Genomic DNA, 17,474 nt, shown 5'->3' with positions numbered 1-17,474 from the left:
AGCAGCAACATCCTGGGTTATGGAACTTAACTTCATGGTCTTCCTCAATCTCTAATCTAATGGGGCTCACTCAATCCACCATCCCACCTTACTCTCATTGTGCCCTAGGAACTCTTGCCTGTGACCAGCAAACTTAATTATTTCCTCCATCTTTTCCCTGATTAGAAGTTCTGTTCCCTCCATTCCCATAATGGAGACGTGGCTAACCTTTGCTTCCCTGTGGCTCTCCTCAGTAGAGATCTTTCCCTTGTTAACTCTCACGTGCACCATGCTCTTTGGGTTGAGGATTCAGAGAGGGTGTCATCCCTGCTCCAGATCACTGCTTTCATTCTTATTCTGTTCTTGAAAATATCAGTGCCTTTGAATCGGACTATCCAGCTTTACTACCCATAGTCCTTTCCGTTTCACTTATCTACCTGCTTCTTCCTAGGTACCCTCCTCGTAAGCCCAAAGCCTTGCTTTTTGGGTCAGTGTATGCTTTTTCCATACCTGCGCCTCTCGTTGCTCTGGTGACTTCAGCAATGATGCAGCTGACTCCTGTAAGGCCCTGGGCTCTCATTTCCTTCAGCTCTTCAGTTCCAACAACTTTTCTCCCTTCCATTGCAGGTCATCATCCAGTCATTCCATAGCATTGATTCTGTTCTTTCACACTGCAGGCCTGTTCTTCCAGGTATGTTCTAGAATAACGAATGCAACCATTTTCCCATGTAGTCGAGCCTTTCAAACACTGCTTTGTCACTATTTGTTCATTTTTCCCCTGCCCTGCCCCCATGTGGCTCGCTTTTTTGGTCCTTTTGTGAGTCTGCTGTGATGACAGTGCTTCCATTGTCTTCCTTGTACCACCCTTCTTTGCTTTCTGACTTTTGGCTCATGGCTTGCTTAATACTTAATTGAGAATGTAGAAGCCATAATCTCCCCAACAACAAATCCACCAATCTACTTACATCTGTGTCTGTCTTCTCCATTCTCTCCCCATTAAAATGTAGAATATATGGGTGGGCATGGTGACGCAGCAGGTTAAGTCACTGTTTGGGATGCCCACATCCCATATCAGAGTACCTGGTTTGAGTCCTAGATCCTCCACTTCTGATCTACCTTCCTGCTACTGTGGCGTACTTGAGTCCCTACCACCAACAGAGGAGACCTGGATGGAGTTCCAGGCTTCTGGATTCAATCTGGTCCAGCCCTGGCTGTTGTGGGCATCTGAGGGAGTGGGGACAACCAGAAGATAGAAGACCTCTCTCTCTCTCTTCTCTCTCTCTCTCTCTCTCTGCCTTTCAAATAAATAAATCATTAAAAAAAAGATGTCGGATGTTTCCCTATTTCTATCAAAGGCCAACCCCTCTTCTTGTGTTCTAAATTCCATCTCCACATTCTTGAGAATTCACAGTTTTAGCAAGTTTTGTTTTATTACCTGTCTTGTGCATTGTCACCTTGTCCCCTACAAGATCGTTACCATTAACTTACATATACTGACTAGTATAGCCAACTGAAAAAGTAGCAATATTTCTTGATCTCACATGCTGTAAACTCACACCCCAGTTTCTCTTCCTACTCTTCCAGAAGGTGTTCTTGAACTGTTGTCACTCCTCAGTGCTCTCCAATCTATCTTTACTCTTCAGCCACATCTCTGAGAACATTTCAGTCCAGCAGAACCTTTACCATCCTAATCCTACACAACCTCTTTACTACATTTGACCCAGCTGACTGATTCCTCCTTCTTGAAACATTATTCTAGAATGTCCCATGATATAGAGTGGTTTGAATTTGATTGAGGTTGTAGTTTTTTGGGTGAAGAACACCACAGGAACAAAGTACCCTGCTTATTTCAAAAAAGATTATTTATTTATTAGAAAGAGGCACAAGGAGATAGAGATCATCTATCAACCAAATGGCCACATCAGCCAGGGCTGGGCCAGACTGAAGCTAGAAATGAGGAGCCAGGAGCTTCATTCAAGTCTCCCACATGGATGGCAGGGGCCCAAGGAGTTGGGCCATCTTCAGCTCTTTTCCCAAGCACATTAGCAGAAAGCTGGACTGTAAGTAGAGCAGATGGGACACAAACTGACGCCCATATGGGATGCCGGCACTGCAGGCGGTGGCTTTAACCCCCTGTGACACATCTCCAGCCTCCTTCTAACCTCATCATTTTAAGAGGTATGTGATAACCACATGGCTTCACTGGTGCTATTCGCCATCATCAGTTGTTTCGGGGAGTGTTTGTCAGGTTTCTGCATCAGAACATCACTGTTTCCCCCTTTCCTGACACTTGTCTTTGGATGTGAGTCACTAATTCTAGAGCAACTGCAACCCAGAAGGGTGTGGTAATGATTAAACTCCATCAAAGAAGATATTTGTTATCCCATTTTCAGATGGGAACACTGAGTCTCAGAGTCCACACACAATGTACGACTAATGATGTTGGCTTATTACTTAAACAGCTTATAAGCATCTAATTAGTTGTCAAGCAAACAACCTCACATGGGGCTCGTTGAACTGCTTTAAAAAACAAAACCTAATACATTTCTGCAGGCCATTGTGGACCCATTACTGCAGGTCAGTGTGTAATCCAGTAAAAACAAAGGGGTATCCAAAGCAGCATGTGTCCTTGTCATGGCAATCATTGAATTTCCGATTTGAAAAGGACAGTTTCAGAGAAGTGGATTTCAATCTGTGTTCTGTGTTTGGATCTGGCTTGCACATGTGTTTCACTTGGCCTACATGGTGTTTAAAATTATTTTCTAATTCGGTTGTCAACTTTTCAAAAACCAAGAAAGTTCACAAGCAAATCCAGATTGAATACTTCTTTTGGAGACTTGAAAGCTCTGGCAGCCTTGGATCTTCATTTACCTATGACAGTGGTCATGTAGTGCCAACTCAATGCTGCTGGCCATGGCTGAGCTGCTGTCTGCTTCCCCTCAGGGGCCTACTTGTTGTAAGTTTTGGATTTTGTAGCTGTCTGCGCCAGACACTACTACTGAAAGGGGCAAAATTGCTGCCCCGCCCCCCATTGGTTGAGGGGTTACCCAATCAGAAGGGGAGCTGTCATATTCTGTACAATTTCTGCATCAGAGACTCAACTTATAGGAGATAATCTCCAGGGTCAGGTAGAACGTTCCACAGACGTTTGCAGTCTGGCAGTGCAGCAGACTGCATTGGTCAAAAATGGTGACCTTGTCACTCAAAGTGATTACATGGAGGGAAGATCACATTATCAGGACCCTCAAAAATGAGATTTGTGCATTGGAGAAAGCTTAGAGTAGAGACATTGGAGGAAGCTTTTCCAACTCAAACATTACACGTTGTCCTACAGAATTAATAAAACTTGATGAAATGTTAAACCTATGCATAAGAAAGTAATTTTATCTAAGAACTGATTATATGGAGGAGATCAGATTAAAGCATCCAGTTTACAAAAGCATGGGGAACAAAGACTACAGTGAACTACTGAAGTATGTATTGTCAGGAGATGGTGAGGAATAGAGACGTGGGGAGAAAACTGGGCATAGGGAGAAGGTAAAAGGAAGACAAGCCAGCTATGTTTTGCTTTGGATGGAGAGGGAGGTGGAGGGGCGAGGAATGATGGTGTTAGAGGGACAGTGTGCTCACCATCAGGCAAACTGCATGCCTGGATTTGATTGTCTGATGAAATGACCTTGGCTTTCTTGCACCAGAAGGAAAGCCAAGTGTAGTATCAGCAGCCCACCCTACTGAAGATGCATCTGAATCTTTTGGTTCTGGGGTGTTGTGTAGGCTGTACTAGCGCCGTGTCTGGTTTGGTGTTAAGTACTTGAGTGCTGTTTAGTTTGTAACATTTGAGATTGTTCTGTTATTCTACTTTGCCCTGTGTGGCAGAGTCAGCTTTTGGCAGTCTTTCTGGTGTCACCCAAATTCCTGTTGTGTTATAGCAAGAAGGCTATTTATATTTACAGATATGAGACTTTACCTGAGAACATGTTTTGTCTCTGTGACTCCTTTTATCTATGAAGACATTTGGGAAATCACTCAGAATTAATTTAGGACATTGTCTTATTACCACATCAAGACAGGTGCAGCATACCTGTCCATCAGGTGGGCATATTACTCTAGCAGCAATAGAGATGTTCATCTCCTCGGCTTCAGTGATGTTTGAGACAAGAAAGGAATGCTTGTAGCAGCTAATTTTATCTCCCTGTGTTAATTACCGTGTTAAGTGGCAGTTTTGTTCACACCTTGTTGTTTTTGTTAAGGAAAAAGGAAAAGAACAATTTTGTGCAGTTCTCTGAAGATTTGGAATGGGACTCTTGGCTCTTGTCCTTAAACAGATTTCAGGTCGAAATAAGGAAAGCAGAGAAATATTCCACTTGTACTTTGTGGCTTAATAGAAAAAAAATTAATGACTTTCATCTTGTTTCGGCTCAGACGCCTACCTGAGATATGATGTGAAATGAGTTTGCTATTCTCGACTCCCCTTGTCGAAGACCTGGAGATTTGTCAATATCTCCCAGCAACAAAGAACATTGCTCAGTGCAGTTTGACTCAGGTGCTGCTTGCTTCTCCCAAGAACCATCACCTGTCTCCTTAACTTCTATAGATTTAAACAGGATTTATACTTCATAAACCCATGTGTATCCAAATCCTTTTGTTATTGTAAAGAACAACAGAAAGCCACGCTCTTGGTAAGCCAGCCTTGTTTCCTATAAAACTCTAAAGAAAGATTTGTGCTTTTCCCAATCTGCACATTAGAAGAAATAAACCTGGTTTGGTTGGTGAGTGGGTGCCCTTCCCAGAAGGCAGACTCTATGGACAGGACCCTGGGCCTTGTACCTTTCCAAGCATTCGCATAAAGGGCTTGGCAAGGCAGCGACAGTGAACTTGGCACAACTGCTTCTGCTTTAAGCTCGGCAGCAGCTTCCAGTTATGTTTGTTTTCCTGGAACGTCAGTGTGTCCCGTTGTTGTCCAGACGTGGATTTTTTAAATCATATCTTTATGGTCTTTATAACCATGGGCTTGATTTCCCTGTTGACCCTGAGCATTCCATTTAGCCTTACGCCCCCAGATACTGTAGGATGTTTCTTCTGGAGAGGTTAGACTTAAACCAGAAAGGGCCACACTGCTCCAAAGCTCACAGCTCTGCTGCAACTTTCTTTATTTTTAACACTTTTATTTGAAAAGAAAAGAGAGAGAGAGAGAGAGAGAGAGAGACTTTCTGTCTGCTGATTCACTCTCCAAATGTCAGAACAACCAGGAACCCAAGGACTTGAGCCATTGTCTGCCACCTCCTGGGTGTGCCTCGGCAGGAAGCTGGAATTGGAAACAGAGCTTGGACTTAAACCCAGGTGCTCCAGTGTGAGATATGGGCATCTCAAGTGGCATCTTTTTAAAAAAAACTCTTTATTTAGGGAGTATAAATATCATAAGGACAACTTTAGGAATATAGTGATTCTTGAACCATACCCAGCCCCCAGCCCCACTCCCACCCTCTGCTCCCACTCCCACCCCACCTCCTACCCCCTCTCCCATTCTCAGTCCCATTATCCATTAGGAGTCATTTTCAATTAACTTTATACACAGAAGACCAAATCTATACTAAGTAAATATTTCAACAATTTTTGTACACACACACACAGCTGTTTGAGAACAAGTTTTACAGTTAATTCTCATAATACAACTAATTGAGGACTGAGGTCTTGCCTGGGGAGTTAGTGCACAATGACTCCTGTTGTTAATTTAATAATTCACACTCCTAAGTATAGAATCAGTGATCACCCGAGGCTCTTGACATGAGCTGCCTAGGCTATGGAAACTTTTGAATCCACAATCTCCATCAGTATTTAGACAAGGCCATAAGCAAGTGGAAATTCTTTCCTCCCTTCAGAGAAAAGTACCTCCTTCTTTGATGGCCACTTCTTTCCACTGGGGTCTCATTCACAGAGATCCTTCAGTCTGCAGTCTGGTCTCACCTCATTCTCCAACGCTGGTGCGGAGGCTCTTGGCTGCTGGGGTCCTGAGTTGTGCATCTCCGCACCCTCCATTTAGGTGCATTCTGTCCCTCCACTTTGCGTAGAGTTTCCTCTGTTGTTTTCTTACTGTCTTCCCTGAGATTGTACTCTTTCCACTTTTTAATACTCCCTATCCACTATTTTACTCCCCAAATGAGTGCAACAGAAGCTGTACCTGGGAATTCAGTCCAGGCCACCCTACTATTCGAGCAGCCTTCCTGCACATTAGCAGAACGCTGGAACTGTTGCAGGAGATGACTGGATCAGAGGTCCTTTGTCTTCATATGATACAAGAATTTCAGAGGTGAGCCAGAAAGTAACAGTAAGCCTGCTAGCCAGAGATCAGCTAAGAGAATACATCTGACAAGTCAGGCAGGCGTCTCAGCAAAGAACGAGAGCCTCAAATGGCATCTTAAACTGCTGTGCCAAACACCTGTCTCTCAGCTGCCACTTTCTATGCAATTGAAGCTCTCTCTATGTTAGATTGATTTGACTTATTTAGAGTTAACTCACTTTTCCCTTTTAATTGCCTATATTTTAAACAGAGAAGATGCAGAAAATGTAGCACCCAAATCTTGCCCAAGTTTATCATACATGGGGCACCTATGGATGTGCTTTCTACATGCAGATACACTTGGGGCACTGCTGAGATGGGCATATAGGTGTCTTTTTTTATTTGACAGGTAGAGTTATAGACAGTGAGAGAGTGAGAGAGAGAGAGAGAGAGAGAGAGAGAGAAAGGTCTTCTTTCCATTGGTTCACCACCCAAATGGCTGCTAAGGCCGGCGCTGTGCTGATCCGAAGCCAGGAGCCAGGTACTTCTTCCTGGTCTCCCATGCGGGTGTCCTCCACTGTCCTCCTGGGCCACAGCAGAGAGCTGGACTGGAAGAGGAGCAACTGGGACTAGAACCCGGGGCCCATATGGGATGCTGGCACTGCAGGCGGAAGATTAACCAAGTGAGCCACGGCGCCAGCCCCCATATAGATGTCTTTAAAGGAAGCATGGGACAGAATCAAGACAGACTTCAGGTTGAACTCTTGTTCGTCCAGTTACTAGTTTTGTTTAAGCTTCTGTCTTCAAAAACTTGTAGAGTTGGTCGTTGTAAGGGACTACTTGAAATCCTGTGTATAAATCATAGGAGAATAGTGGTCATTGTTAGTTCGTTTCTGGTAATAGTTGTTTTCCTCGGGAAATATTTCAGTTTTAGAGTCCATGTGAATATTGTCTACCTCGTTCAGTTACTGACCTGTTTCACATGTAAGCAGCAGCAACATCATATTTTTTTCCCTTATTTGGCTGGTAAATCCTGCCTCTTCCAAGATGAGTCTGGGAATAAAAATTGAAAACAATTTGGACTGACATACGTGTGGCTTTCCACTCATGCAACAAAGTGCTCCACAAGAAGGCCATGCTAAGTTACTTGGCTCTTACTCAAAATTAGGATCTCAGTTTAGTCTGTTTGCTTTTTTCTCCCAAGATTTATTTTATTTATTTGAAAGGCAGAGTTACAGAGAGGGACACACACACACACACACACACACACAGGTCTTTCACCCACTGGCTCATTTCCCAAATGGCCCCAATGCAAGTGTTGGGCCAGACTGAAGCCAGGAGACAGGAGCTTCATCCAGGTCTCCCATATGTGTGTTGAGTCCTAAGCACTTGGATCATCTTCTCCTGCTTTCCCAGGTGCATCAGCAGCAAACTGGACTGTAAGTGGAGCAGCTGGGCCATGAACTGGTGCCCATATGGGATGCTAGTGTTGCAGGTGGCAGCTCGACCCGCTATGCCACAAGGCCAGTCCATAGGCTATTTCTAAGGCCAGATAATTTCTACCTTCATTCTCAACATATAAATGACTCTTTATGGCCTTGGTCAGAGCCAGGCTATTGAGGAAGACAAATCCTTTCACCCTCCAGAGCCTTGTGATGCTCTGTCAGGTTGGTCCAAGAAGAGGTCATGTCTGTTGGGCTGGCAGCTTGTGAATGGGAGATTTCTATGTTCACGATCCCGAGAAGACTGGATCAACTGGCTGGGCTGAGTGTCATTATTCTTAAAAACCATAGCCACTTAGTGTCCTGAATGATCAGCTCGTTCTCTCTTTAGTAACAAAGCTAATTTGAGCAATTAATTTAAGTCTCCAAAGAATTGTTTGGTGCATATAGAATCAGAGTAATGAGATTTGAAAGGTTTTTTCTTTTAGAATTTTTTTTTTTTTTTTTTTTTTTTTTTTTTTTTTTTGACAGGCAGAGTGGACAGTGAGAGAGAGAGAGACAGAGAGAAAGGTCTTCCTTTGCCGTTGGTTCACCCTCCAATGGCCGCCACGGCCGGCGCGCTGCGGCCGGCGCACCACGCTGATCCGAAGGCAGGAGCCAGGAGCCAGGTGCTTATCCTGGTCTCCCATGGGGTGCAGGGCCCAAGCACTTGGACCATCCTCCACTGCACTCCCTGGCCACAGCAGAGAGCTGGCCTGGAAGAGGGGCAACCGGGACAGAATCCGGCGCCCCGACCGGGACTAGAACCCGGTGTGCCGGCGCCGCTAGGCGGAGGATTAGCCTAGTGAGCCGCGGCGCCGGCCGTAGAATTTTTTTCAAATTACACAAGCAATATATTTTCATTGCGGAAACATTAGAAAATAAGATATGCTGTAAGGGAAAAAAGAAACCACACATACTTTAGAAAAATCATTGTTTTTACTTTGGTATATCTTTCCTTACTTAAAAATATTTATTACTTTGTTTGAGAAGCAAGGTTGGTGGGGAGAGAGAGAGAGAGAAAAATCCCATCTGCTTTTTCACTCCCCTAATATCTTCAACAGTCAGGACTGGGCCAGATCACAGCCAGGAACCAGAAGCTCAATCCATTTCTCCCATGTGGGTATCAGGGACTCAAGTACGGGAGCCGCCATCTTCTGTCTCCCGGAGTGTGCATTATCAAGGAGCTGGAATAGGAGTAGAGATGGGATTTGGACCCAAGTATTCCAGTATGGGATGCAGGTGTCCCAAGTTATGTCTTTTTTTTTTTTTTTTTAAGATTTACTTATTTATTTTAAAAGGCAGAGTTACAGAGGGAGAGAGAGAGAGAGAGGTCTTCCATCCACTGGTTCACTCCCCAGATGGCCACAATGGCCGGAGCTGCGCCAATCTGCAGCCAGAAACCCAGAGCTTCTTCTAGGTCTCCCACAGAGGTGCAGGGGCCCAAGGACTTGGGCCATCTTCTTCTGCTTTCCCAGGCCATAGCAGAGAGCTGGATCAGAAGTGGAGCAGCTGGGACTCAAACCCGTGCCCATATGGAATGCCAGTACTGTAGGCAGCAGCTTTACTGGCTACGCAACAGTGATGGGCCCCCAAGTTATGTCTTAACTGCTTTGCTAAATGCCTTCACTCTGCCACACTTTTCTATGCATGTGTATGGAGAATTACATACTCTAGGACTTGTGGATAATTCATTCTTTTAGAAACTTAGATTCCTGAAAGAGCAATTGATTTTTTTTAGATTTTATTTTGAGCAAGGGCAAAAGGCAGAAAATCTTGCTCCTGAAACCAGATGCTTTGCTGGATGGGTAAATGAATGGATGGGTGGATGGGTAAATGAATGGATGGATGGATGAAGCAAAATGTGATGGATTGATTAATGGAATATTTGGAATTAAGACATCTGAAGCTGATGGGGTACATTTTAAAGTAGGATAATTTTCCTTGTGGGGCAAGCCTTGTTGGTCAGCATGCACTCTTCAGGGAGAAACTTCTTTGCCCTCACTTGTTATAGTATTAATTTAATTGTCAGATATTCTGGATATTTCTCTCTAGACCTCTTAGCCACAGGGTTGGGCATCTGATCCAAACAGGGATAGTCAGAGGATTTCCATGGAATGGATATACGAATAGTAGGAGCATAAGCTCACTGTATCCCGAGGTAGCTCAAGGAGGAAGATGCTACCAGGGCAGCCTTGATGTCTTCTTGCCTTCCACATGGCACAGAGCTTGTGCGAGATCAGAGCCCAGCAATGGAGGGGCTGGTGGGGAGAGAGTGGACCTTGTTTGAGCCCCTAGGTCCATGCATCCTTAAGTTCCCAGCTACTAATATGCTGTTAGAGCAGAAAAGTTTCCAAGACTGTGAACTCTAGACTGCACATTGCTTCAAATCCTGGCTATACCATCCCCTGGCTGTGCCACACATGGATAAATTGCTTAGTATCTTTTTGCCTCAACTTCATTATCTGAAAAATGAGATGATGGTAACTCATAGAATTGCTGAACAGTTTAAATGAATATACACACACAGAGGGAAACCAACTGACATTCCACTATGCATTACTATTTGGTTATTGTTTAACTCAGTGAGGGAGGGGGTGACTTTTAAAGGGAAGCTCACATCTTATTTTAACTCTGCCAAAGTGTTTCTTACTATGCTTCCAAAAATCTTCCACTTGTGTTAGCCAATAGAACTTGACTTTTGCTTAAGCTAATTTAAGTTGCTTTGGGTCACAGGTAACCAAGATTGGCGGCCAATGTACGTACCAGTTCTCTGGGACAGGGCTTTGTCCACAGTCTCTCCAGGCACACTCCCTGGCCATGGGCAGCCTGATGTTCACTCATCCTCACTTCTTCTTTGGACTCAGGATGTAGCTTTTCTCCCTTTCATTCTGCTCCCTGCAGAATTCTGCATTCCTGGTGGTGACAATGGGCCCATCTCTTCCTGGGACAAGAGAAGCCCAAAAGTACCCTCTCTGGCCTCAGTGGAAGGGTGGAACCCAGGGCGCCCTCATAGTTGATGGGGTCAGATGGGGAGGGCAGGCCCAGTATTTTGATTAATATGCCTATAAAATGGAATTCTGGGACTGACCTCCACTCAGCTCAAGCAACACAAAGATAATTGACCTTTGGAAACTGCCTTTGGCAGTCTTTTTATTATTTTTATAGGAAAGTCCTGCAAACCAATTACATCTCACAATGGGCCTTTTATGGTGCTATTAGTTTAATGCAGCTTTCAGAGAAATTAGCCCTCAGGGAGCCTGAAATTCTAGAGGAAAAAAAGCCCTCCATGGGCTTACTTGACTTCTGGATTAGCAGGAAAGATGGATGGGTAGCACAATATTCCCTACAGGAACTTTTGGCGTTTTGAGCCATCTGACCGAGATATCAAATGTCCACTTTGGGTCCCTGGTGTCTGCCCCAAGCAATAGGAAAAAATAAATTTGGAAACAAACAAACTGTGTCTTTAAAGAATTCAGTCTACAATTCAAAAAGGGCTTAGTCCCTCTTTGGTCTCAGGCTGGAGAAGAACAGGAGTGAGAAAATTGAAATAGCACTTCTCTTTAAAGGTCTGTGCCTTTCTGAATGTGAGGTTACAGGTGTCTGTCTCCTATCCTCAGGTGGTGGCTGGGACACCTTTCATCCCAGCCACAATTACTTGCTGCATGATGGCCCTAAGGCCACTGTCCCAAGTCAGACTGAGGGTCTGGGCTGGAGAGAGAGGAAGGCATTGTTTCAGCAGTCACTCTGCCCTGGGGAGCACCTTGGGGAGCAAGTGCATGGGCAGTCAGCAGAGTGGAATGGTTAGGGAGAGAAGTGGAAAGCCAGCAGGAGGACAAAACACTTGTAGGGGACCCTGCCACTTCCTAGGGACTTAACCCCAGGTTGCTCGGCCAGCTCATCCCCGGGACTGGCAAGAGACTACAATACTGGTCCATGAGGGGCAGAGAGCCCAATAATTTGCCCATGGGCACTGCTTCCCCCTCAGCCCAGCCCCAATCATTGAACCCCCAGCCCCACTCATGCCTATGGCACGTGGCTATCAGCTCCTGTGGACTCCTGTCCTGTCTCCTTTGTAGCAGCGAGGGCTTTAACTGTGTCCTTATACACTCTTTCCCTCCCACTACTGTGTGCTCTGGCTCTGAGCTTGTCAGTTCCCAGGGCTTGTCTGCAACCACTTATGGGCTTCCTCTCACTGCAAGAGGACCTTGCTATGCCTGAGCAGGTGAGGTGGGCTGAAATGCTAGGAGTTACTGCCTGTGGAAGCAGCTCTTAACTCTTAATGGTAAGAAGTTAGGGGAAATATCTAGCTCCCTAACCAAGTGGGACAACTTGGGGTATGTTCTACAAAGGCCCCCAGAGTTATGCAGTGTCGTGGGACCCCAACTGTCCCAAGTGGTCAAGTTCTTAGAAGTACTCCTATATATCATTCCTGCCTTGCCTAGTCTCTTCCCTCCCCTCCCCCTACTGCTGACTATCAGAATCTCCTTCCAAGTCAACCACTCACCCCAGGGCTTTGTCTCAGAGCCTGTTTCAGGGCATCCAGTGCAACCCAACCCAACCCAAACTGAACTGCATGCCTTGTTTCCTGTTTGTGCCAGGACTCTCTCCAACTTGGGTCCAAGAATCCAGATGGCTTGTCTTGTACTGTCACGCCCTCTTCTAGTTCCCGTGCTTCCTTGAATTTGTATGATTTCCGGGGTCACAGCTGATCAGGCTCCTCCAGGCAACGACCTGGCTAGATTCTTAGGACCCCTGCCCTGGCCTGTGTGGCTGGATTTCTGATAGTTTTGCCCCAGTTCTTGGTGGAGGAAATGGAATCTCATCTTTAAAGTAGAAATGAAAGGAAGAGAAAGACTTCTGCCTTGGTATGGATCAGAGTTGGCTCTGAAGTTATGCAGATATTTTGTCTTTAAAGTCATAAATTAATGCTACTGAAAGGGTGGAAACTTACTCCAATTATGACATTTAGGAGGTGGCCCTGCAGGGAGATTCTCAGGTCATTGCAGGTGTTCCTGCCAGAGGGTTGGTTTCCAAGGCTGAGCTGCACTGAGCCGTTGCCTCCTTCTGCTTCCTGGCTCTCCATGTGATCCTTTCTCTCCCTGTGCTCCACCACTGCCATCCTCTGGCCTCGCCAAACCCCCAGCCCCATGGGCCTGCTTGATCCTGGACTGTGAACCTCCAAAACCATGAGCTAAAATGAGCCTCCTTCCTGCATAAGTAGCCTGGGTTGGGTGTTTAGTTCCAGTGCTGAAGAGCTGATGAATATACCCTGCTCTGGAGGGAGAGGAGAAAGAATCCTGAGAGGGGCACATCTTGGCCCTGACGCAGATGATGTGTCCCTAGAGGGGTTTCTGGATGGGTGGAGAGCCATGTTCGCCACACACTGGGGCTGCCATGCATCCTCTTTCTAGTCCTGGCACTTGGGATGGGCAGTGCCTTGGCTTTGTTAGAAAGCCAGGCTGTGCTCCTTCTCCATTTCCTAACTGCTCCCTTTGGAAGCAGCAGCACGTGGCTTATAAAGCAGTAACGTCTGGCTGCAGCTACTGTTTGTGTGGCGTCAGGCAATTGTTTAATCTCCCCGTAACTTAGTGCTCCTCTTCTGAAAAGTGAAGCTCATCATATGAAGAGTAAATAAGAAAAGATGATGAAGTGCTTTATGGAATTCCTGGCACATAGTAAGAGCTCAATAAATGCAGGCTGTTATTATGAACTTGGTGTGTACTGCCTGGTTTTGTTCACTATGTTTGATATTTTATCTCCCTGTAGGCAGGAGGCACTCAGAAGCATCTTGCTTCCTTTCGGTGGCTATAGATGTGCCTGAGTACATGCGTGAAAAGACACACGTGTGGTGAGACCAGGAGGGTTAATCTCCATGGTGTCTGATCCTTGCTCTTCCCTCTTGACCACTCAGGCTGCAGCTTCTGCCATGGCCAAATAATTCCAGATGCAGAGCCGCCACTTGTGTACTGGAGGGTTGTTAAAATACCCTTCCAGGCCATGGGGCCACCGCAGGGTCAGCAGGTGCATGAAGGGACAGGTCTAATTAGGGCCAGGGGTTCCCAACCATCCCTGCATCCCTCAGGAATGCAGCCTTGATGTGACTGAACCATTTCACTGTCAGCCCCCCCCTTATCACACTTAAAACCCCAAGGCAGTGCACAGACTGACCCCCTAAGAAAGACCAGTGTGGCAGTGGGGCATATTACACTCAGGAGGTGCAAAAGTGTTCGAGCTGAACAAGTCACTTCAATAACAGCATTATCTGCTGCTTCCCCTTCAGTGTTCCAGACAGATAAAGATAAAATAGCTGAGGTAATTGTGGAGATGGAGTGTTGCTGGCAAATGATCTGAGCACAAAGACCATTTCCTGAGACAGATGGAGTGGAGGCTCCAGTAATTTTTCTTGAATCATGTTTAAAGTGGCACAGTCTGAAAACCAATTCAGCAAGAGTGCTTCCCAGGGGGTCCGGGGCCACCTGAACTTGAAATGTTAAAGTCCAGGGGAGCTTACTGGTGGCAAAGACAAGGAAGCTATTCCCCCAAATAACTGGTCTGGAGTGGCGTTGGCGAGGGGAGCCTGGTGATTCCCCCCGGGGAACTCTGCCCATGCAGCACTGGGCACCCACCACTGCCCATGTGTCATTCCTGGGGAATCGGGCAAAGCTGCCATCTGGACTGGGATTAATTGTAGGGCCCCAGGATGAGATTTCATAGACAAGAGTGGGCACAAGTGCCTCCCTCTGGAGACTTCCTCACTCATAAGTCGGTTTGTGTGGGGCATGAAGACAGTGGATTCTAGGACCTGGGCACCTGGGAGTGGGAATGTGCTGGCAGCATCCTTGGGCTCAGCCGTGGGATGGGAGGTAGCTGCAGACAGCCCGCTGCTCACTCTCAAGCTGCTGCTGAAGGAAGTTGTGGGCTGAGGGTGAAATGACAATATCCTACAGGGCATTGTGCAGCTGCTGGAAACGTTGTAGCAACGTGACCTAATGACTTGGGGGAAGGTTGGTGATACATTTCCAAGGGGAAACACAAGTACAAAACAGCATGCAGGCACACTAGTATTTATTTTAAAAATTACACATACATACGCACAAAAAGTTCATGGAAAAAAGGGAATTAAAAGAGAAATTTATTATGGTGCGAAAAATGTTGAAATCCATGCTTTTTTAATATTACACATTTTCTGGGCTAGTGCTGTGGCTTACTTGGTTAATCCTCTGCCTGTAGCACCAGCATCCCATATGGGCACTGGGTTCTAGTCCCAGTTGCTCCTCTTCCAGTCCAGCTCTCTGCTGTGGCCTGGGAGGGCAGTGGAGGATGGCCCAAGTGCTTCGGCCCTTGTACTTGCATAGAAGATCAGGAAGAAGCACCTGGACCCTGGCTTCAGATTGGTGCAGGGCTGGCCATAGTGGCCATTTGGTGAGTGAACCAGCGGAAGGAAGACCTTTCTCTCTGTCTCTCTCATTGTCTATAACTCTACCTGTCAAATAAAAAAAATACACATTTTCCATTAACTTTTTGAAGCTCCTTCATATTCAAAGAAAAAATGACTTAATATACAGTTAAGATGCTAACAACACACACACACACACACACACACACGAGTTTTGCCTTTTACTCCAGTTTCTAATTTTCCTACAATGGGCATTGTTTCTTTTGCAGTGAGAAAAAGGTATTATACGTATTGATAGCTTTCAGAGTGTTTTGTGCATCGTCTTTCATTTGATGCTCATAACATTCCTGTGAGCTGCATAGAACTATCACTTCCATTTTACAGATGGGGAAAGTTCAGGTTCAGAGCCCATCAAGGGCTTGAATAACACGTGCCCTGGTTTTCACTGAGCTGGGCTAAAACCCAAATCTTACGTACCTTGGTTAGCATTCATTCTTTTTTTTTTTTTTAATTTATTTATTTATTTGAAAGGCAGAGTTACAGAGAGGAAGAGAAAGAGAGAGAGAGAGAGAAAGAGAGAGACAGAGAGAGAGAGAGAGAGAGAGAGAGAGAGAGAGAATCTTCCATCCGCTGGTTCAATCTCCAGATGGCTGCATTGGCTGGAGTTTAGCTGACCCAAAGCCAGGAGCCAGGAGCTTCTTCTGGGTCTCCCATGTGCATGCAGGGGCCCAACAATTTGGGCCCCCCTCTACTGCTTTCCCAGGCCATGGCAGAGAACTGGAATGGAAATGGAGCAGCCAGGTCTTGAACAGGCACCCATATGGGATGCTGGCACTGCAGATGGTGGTTTTACCTGCTATGCCACAGCGCGGGCCCCAGCATTCATTCTTTCTCCTGTGTACTGGGGTGTTGAGATAGGCAACCTGCAGGATCTAGCCTCTCATAACTGAGGTCCTGTCGCTCCCCGTCTTCGTGGAGGAACGACACAGGACCCTGCGCTGTTCTTTCGTCTGCTCGGCCCTCCCCGGGTTTGCTGCTGGTTCTTCCCGGGTTGGCTACCTACGGAGGTGGAAGGGCGGTTCCCCCTGCCACATTCCCCACTTCCGCGGGGGAGCGGCACACCGCCGGCCGGCTCTCTGGGGGCTGCACAGGTGTTCCCCTTAGATGTTCCTGGTGCATGCCGTCTCTCTCCTCCTTTATAGTCCTCCTCCGCCAATCCGTGCTCGGCTGCCCACATGCCGAGTACGCTGCTCTCCTCCAATCAGGAGCAGGTCCTACAGTTTATTGGCTGAACTGGAGGCAGCTGTGTAGAAGCTGTTTTCTTCTCTCCCAGCGCCATATTGTGGGAGAGCAGATGCATAGAATAAGTCTTAATTCCAGTAACTCAGTCTAGTCCGGGTTGCTCTCCACAAGGTCCTAACTTGTGTCACTTCCCCCAGGAATGCTTTGAGTCCAGCTTCCTTTGTTATGTGGTTCTGGTATTCTCTAATGTGGTAGCTACTGTCTGTTTACCTTTGAGTCTCAGCTGATAAGAATGAATGAAATAAACATTTGCTCCTTTGGTCGCCTTCCTCCCATTCTAAGTGTGCCCCAGCCCTTCTGTCTATAGAGACAATGCACACATGGGCCGTTTGCATCAGCACAGAAAGCACTGGGCAGGGCTGTTTCAGATGCTGTGGCCCCCTCATGATTATGCATTTATTCGGTCAGTTATTACTGGAGTCATGCCTGCTCCTTGTCCCAGACGGTGAAGCCCACAGGGCAAAGGAAGCTCATATACCTCTCATGGATTCCTAGGCCCTGCACCGTGTGGGCTGGCCTCTCTCACCAGGTGCCCTCCCACCTCCTTCCTTATTTCCACCCATCCTGTTGGTCCCAGATTCCTTTCAGTTCTTTGGATATCCCATTCTCTGTTGCCACCAAGCCTTCTCGTACACGGTTCCATCTGCCTGTAGCACCTGTTCCCCACAACTTCTGGACAACTTCTTGTCCTTTATGTCTGAGGATTAAAGGTTGAACCTCCTTTCCTCCAGGGCCTTCTCTGGGCCCCCACATCTGGGTTAGATGTTCCTCTTAGCATCCTGCAATTCCTCCATCCTCCACTGCCATAGAGTGGCAACATAGTGGCCTCATGAAGGCTTGTCTCTCCCACTAGATTGTCAGCCCTGATCTTCTTGTGCTAGACCACTGCCTGGCATTAAGTAGTTAAAAATGTGCACTGGGGGTGGGGTGGGTGCCTGGCCCAGCAGTTTAAGATCTTGGGCACGGCACCTGCTTCCCATATTGCAGAGCCTGGGTTAGATTCCCAGCTCCGGCTCCTGACTCCAGCTTCCTGCTA

The sequence above is a fragment of the Oryctolagus cuniculus genome, chromosome 15 (genome assembly GCF_964237555.1).
Source record: "Oryctolagus cuniculus chromosome 15, mOryCun1.1, whole genome shotgun sequence".
Taxonomy (NCBI): Eukaryota; Metazoa; Chordata; class Mammalia; order Lagomorpha; family Leporidae; genus Oryctolagus; species Oryctolagus cuniculus.
This window is presented reverse-complemented; position numbering follows the sequence as displayed.